The 5,872-nt window shown below is 33.2% G+C and overlaps 1 pseudogene; it reads right to left on the bottom strand.

Annotated features, from left to right (window-relative positions):
* Positions 1-4,596: 4,596 nt before the first annotated feature.
* Positions 4,597-5,435, bottom strand: LOC117998491 (annotated as a pseudogene).
* Positions 5,436-5,872: the final 437 nt, after the last annotated feature.

Below are 5,872 nucleotides of genomic sequence, written 5' to 3'. Positions count from 1 at the left end.
CATCTCTCCAGTATTTTGATAAAGTCCCCCTGTACCCACATCACGCAAACACACAAACACATACAAGCATTTACGTTCTGTTGCTGCCTCTTCAAAATTTGGTGCTGAGCCAATATAAATCTTTGATTGTCCCAGAGTCTGTCATCAGTTTTAACATCGGAACGTAACTTTGGGAGGAACTTTCTTGCATCACAGTGGTGTTGCTATAAAACATATGTTTTGGGGTTTTGGTGTTTTTTTTTTTTTGCATTCTTCTTTATGATGTAGTTTTGATGTGAATAAAACTCAATATACCAAGTAGTTATTTGCTATAACCATTTTTGTCAAAATTTTTTGTCTTAACAAGTTTCTTACAACCTAAGACAAAAAGAGGTCTTTGGTGTCACCAGTGCTACTTTCTATACAAATTTCCCAACTTGGCGGCATTAGGAACAAGAAGATCTCTTTATTTTCTCCTCAGAAACGATTGTCTCCTCTTCTGCCTTCACACCATGGCAGAAGTGACTTATAACAGCTCAGTCTTCTATATTTCATTGCATTTTAACTTGGAACCAAGTATAAAGGCAAAAAAGATGAAACCGTAATGACTACTAGTCCTCAGGTGACCTCTGCTGAATGTACAGGTCAGCCTCAGAAATGTGATGGTAGTCCTGATGCTGCGTCATTGTTATCTCCTACACTATACTTTGATTGACATATGATAATGCCAAGAGTATGATGGTTATGTGAAGCAAAAGATATCAACAATTCTGTTGGTTGAATGTGTTACTCTCATTTTAATACTTATTTATAAATTTTCATTTTACTTAGACTTAGAAATCTTACCTACAAGTAAATAAAGATTGGAGAGGTTAAGCTCAAGGTCATCCAATGATTAGTAAAATCACATGCTAAATTCAATGCCTGGACCATAAAAATCAATGTGCATTTCATTACAACATATTTATCTTATTTCTAAAATCCCACAATACCCATAGAACAAAAACTTCCTGACAAGTCAAAACGATTCTATCTTACTTAGGTGAATTGGCTTTAATATATTCAGTACTTTACAGAACAAATAAAGTGCTATTGTAATATATTCAGATAATAATACAGAAATTACTTGGAAGTGTTTGAAAATAAGTTCTTGCTCTAAGAGTTTCTGCTTAACAAACCTAAAAGTCTATCATTTTTAAATGTCCACATTCTTTGAAGGATACTTAGATATTTTAACAGTTGTAAAGTTGGAAATAATTACAGTTGTATAAATAAAAACTCTTCTCATGCTTCAGTTAATTTTAATAAGTATAATTCATAATAAGTGCAATACGGCATAGGATTCTAATAATGTAAATTCATGCCTTCTTGCCTAGGAACATTAAAAGGCCATGAGGCAGTGGGGAGGGAGCATTTATTAAAATTGAAAAGAAGATTGGGAATATGAATCAGCTTATATGTATATGCATTACAATGCTGCACATTAGCAGTTATATCAACCAATACTATTTTCTCTGTAAGCATGAGAGAAAAATGCAACACTTGAATCATTGTTTTTATATTGGGAAGAAAAAAAATGAATCCCAATTCAAGGTGACAATAACTGAGTTCAAATTCTGGTCATGTTGCTTACTACCTCCTTAAATTTCTGAATCCTAGTTTTCAAACAGTGAAATAATTTTACCTGCCTTACCTATTGCATAGTGTTGTATTAAGGATTGAATAGAATTATGCCTCTGTGATTTGTTAGATAAATGCATATTAAAACCATATAAGTGCAACTACTATCTATTGCATTCTCTGAAGTAATGCAGTCAAACTTATATATATATTTTATTTTAAATATAGTCAAGCTGTATTTGAAAGCTACAAAAATCAACTTCAAAATACTTCATGGAAGGGAGCTTGGGTGGCTCAGTTGGTTAAGCACCCAACTCTTGATTTCGGTTTAAGTCATGATCTTAGGTCATGAGATGGAGCCCCACATTGGGCTCCGTGCTTAGTGGGTAGTCTGCTTGAGAGTCTCTCTCTCTCCTTCTGACCCCTTCCTCCACTTTCACTGCCCCCTCCAAATAAATAAATAAATCTTAAAAAATTAGTTCATGAAAGAAGGGGAGAAATAATCAGAGAAATAATGAAATTCTTACAATTGAAAAATATGAAAGTAATTAATTCTACTTCAAATCTTGTGAGATTCAGCCTAACAGTAGCTAGAGGTAAATGCATAGCTTCTGATGAAAATATTTTAGCACCAGAAAAACTGAAAATTGCTGAGCCAACAATTCAAATCAAAATTTAAAAGAAATCAAAATAAAGTAATAATAAGGATAAAGCCATCAATTAATGAAATAGAACACAAAGGAACAGGAAGGTAAAGCGATATGGAAAATTAAATTCACAGAGTAATGCTGTATGACACAGATGAGCTTTAAGTTTGGGAACTGGGGGATGTCTTTTTCTGATTTAAATGAAGTGAGAGAAACTATAAGAGGTCAGAAATAGAAATAAAGTATAATTAATGTATTCAGTTAACAAGTATTTATTGGACACCTAATATGTGCCAGGAACTACTCCAGCACTTGTTTACAACAGTTTAAAAAAAAGATAAATATCTGTTAGAGCTTTTATTGTAATAGGAAAGATTGCTAAGCAAAATTTAAAAGTAAATAATACATTAAAAAGAACTCAGTGAAGCATGGCAAGGATTTCTGGGAATGGAGATTATAATTTTAAACAAAGCAGTGAGAAAGGCCTTATCATTCTCAAGTCAATCTCATTCTGAAAAATGCAAAATAACTCTTAGGTTCATTTTTCCATCAAAATCCAGACATAAATATTCAGTTGCTTACTTGACATTTCTACTTGGATTTTTAGTTCATATCTCAAATTTAAAATATCCAAATCTATATAGAATTAATATCAAAATCTGCACCACTGTGCCACTAAAACTGCTTGACCTGCAGTCTTCCTCATTAATCAATGGCAACCCCAGACTTTCGGTTAGTTAGAACAATAAATAGTAAGTAGATAAATAAATAAACAAAATACTCCAGAAATCCTTGTTTTCCTCTTTTTCTAACAAAGAACATCCAATTTGTAAAAAAAAAAAAAAAAATCTCTCAGAAGTAAAGTCAGAAATATCGAAAGTACTTATGTGAGTATTTAAAAGGATTTAACATATATATATATATATATATATATACACACACACACACATATATGAGTATGTGCATATGTGTAGGAATACATGTACATAAATACTTATTATTTACTGGATCAACAGAAATATATCTTTATGTATATATTGCATAATACATCACTATATTGCTTATAATTATTTATCTGTGTATATGCACACATAAAATATGTATGTGTGTATGTGTAATGTGTGTAAGTAAATATAGAAAATATTTGAGCAATCTAAATTACAGCATTGTTTGAACTCATTTGAATAGACATCCTTAGGGCACTGTGACAACCTCTGAAAATCCACGTTCTTTCTAAGCATATATATAATGCTTAAAAAAATTTTAGTAATACACATCTAGATGCCAGAAATGTGAGAAAATAAATTTCTGCTAAAAAAAATTGCAATAAATCACATTTCAACATGTTTAAAGAATTGATAAGAAAAATAATGTTAAAGAACATGTATTTCAAAATTTAAAATGAATATTTATCAGTGAGTAAAGTCAAAAATCATTAAGCCCAGTAGGAAAGACAGTCACTGAATGATAGTCACTGTACCATAACAAGTTAAATCTGTGCAATGTAGCTGTAATACAGGAAATGTATGATTTTGAACATTTACATTTTTAAGAAGAATCAGTAAGCTTTACAATAGCTATACCCCAAATAAAAAGCAGAATAAATCTATAGATACAGTACTAAAAAAAAAATTAAGGACAGGACATACCTCAGCAACTATAAAATACGGATTCAACAGAAAACAAAAACAAAAGTTGATTCTTTGAAAAACTATTAAATTTGAACAAAACTATAATGATAGTGTAAGGGCAAGTCACACACATAAAAATAAATGCAAATATCCTCAGAAAAATATTAGAGTATTCTCAGGAGTGATTAAGGGAGATAATTCCTTATTGGACATTATTTCAAGTATACAAATTTATTTCAGGGTTAGGGATGCATATTGTTCAAAATTAAAAAATTAGGGGCGCCTGGTTGACTCAGTCAGTTAAGTGTCCCACTCTTGGGTTTTGGCTCAGGTTGGCTTTGATCTCATGGTAATGAGATTGAGCCCTACATTGGGCTCTGTGCTGAGTATGGAGCCTGCTTAAGATTCTCTCTCTCCCTCTCATCTGCCCCTACACCCACTGTTCACGCACAGGTCTCTCTCTCTCAAACAAAAAAGAAATTAGGAAATTAATGTTATTCAGCTTATTACCATATTAAAAGAGAAAATATTAATTGCAAAAAAACCTTTTGATCAAATTTAAAAGTCATTATAAATAACTCTGTATAAAACTTTTAGCAAACCATAATAAAATGGCACACCTTAACTTCATAAAGGGCATCTACCATAAATCTCGAGCAAACATCATCCATTTTTTCTTTTTTTCTTTTCTTTTCTTTTTTTTTTTTTTGATGGATCAGTTATTTAATTAGGTTCTTTGTAAGAAATTTAGAATACCAATTTGTGAGAGAAAACACAGAATACAGATAGCCCTGAAGCTGAGGAACAGCTTTGATTGTTGGCAGAATTTATGAGTCCACAGCTTTCTGATCAACCTTGCGCTGCTCTGTAATCTCGTATTTCTGTTTCTCTGAGTCAAAGATCTTGCCTTCCTGGTGTCCGGGTTTACTTCTTCTTGAAGTAAGCATCAGTGAGATGTTTTGGGATTTTCACACTGTTGATATCAATTTTGGTGGAGATGGCAATGACAAATTTCTGGTAAGTTCTACACAGAGGAACTCAACTGAGGGCCAGAGGCCCAGTCACAAGTAGCAAGCCACTGCTCAGTTGCTTCAGGGAAACCACCCTCTTGCCTCTGTGGTACCCAGTGAGGATGATCAAAATGGTCCCAGGAGTGATACTTGCTCACAGTTTTCTCACATGCTGCCTGAAAGGTTTTTTACTGTGCCTCAGCACACAGTGCATCTTTCAAGGTGCATCTTCAGTTGGATAATATCTAGGCATTTTATGAAGTTTAACCACTTGGGTACCACCGTTCTTGTCACCACCAACTGGTTTAGTGACAGTAGCAAGAACCTTCTCTTTTTCTTCTCAAAGCTGGATTTAGCTACTGAATCTTTCTCTTGTATATGGCCTTTCTGGCCAATCAGAAATATCTGCCAATTTTTCTGATTAGGACAAGGTTTCAGCTATAGTGGAGCTTCCCCTTCACCAAGGTTACCTTGGCACCAGGATCAGCCTTCTTGGCTTCAGGTTTCTTTTCCTTAGCATCCAGCTTCTCAGCTTTTCCACCCACCATCTTGCAAGATGGGAAAGAGCAAACATCATCCATTTCTAACATTAAACATCTTCCTTTAGGATGAGGAATGTGACAAGGACACCCCAAATAAGTGATTCTATTTAACACTGAAGTAAAAGATCTAGCCAACCCAAGAAGTAAGAAATATAAATAAACTATTTTAAGAATTAAAAATTGGATCTCTGCTTCAAGCCATGTTGTAGTAACAGGAAGAAATTTGCCCATCCACCCTAGAAGCTAGAAGACAAACAAAATATTTGAAACAATAGTTTTCAAACATTAAACAAGACAGTGCAAGATAGTGGTCCTTGAGGAAAGGAAAATAAATAAATGGAGCTCTAGGGTTGTTCGAGATCATGGTCTGTAAAGAATTTCTAGTGCAGAGCACAGAGATAAAGAACCTAAAAAAGGTAAAATTTGATATTTGCTTTTCATAA

This window comes from Mirounga leonina, unplaced genomic scaffold, assembly GCF_011800145.1.
Source record: "Mirounga leonina isolate KUSES-001 unplaced genomic scaffold, KU_Mleo_1.0 Mir_418, whole genome shotgun sequence".
NCBI classification, from domain to species: domain Eukaryota; kingdom Metazoa; phylum Chordata; class Mammalia; order Carnivora; family Phocidae; genus Mirounga; species Mirounga leonina.
The sequence above is the reverse complement of the archived record's forward strand: the minus strand, read 5'-3'. Positions and strand labels throughout refer to the sequence as shown.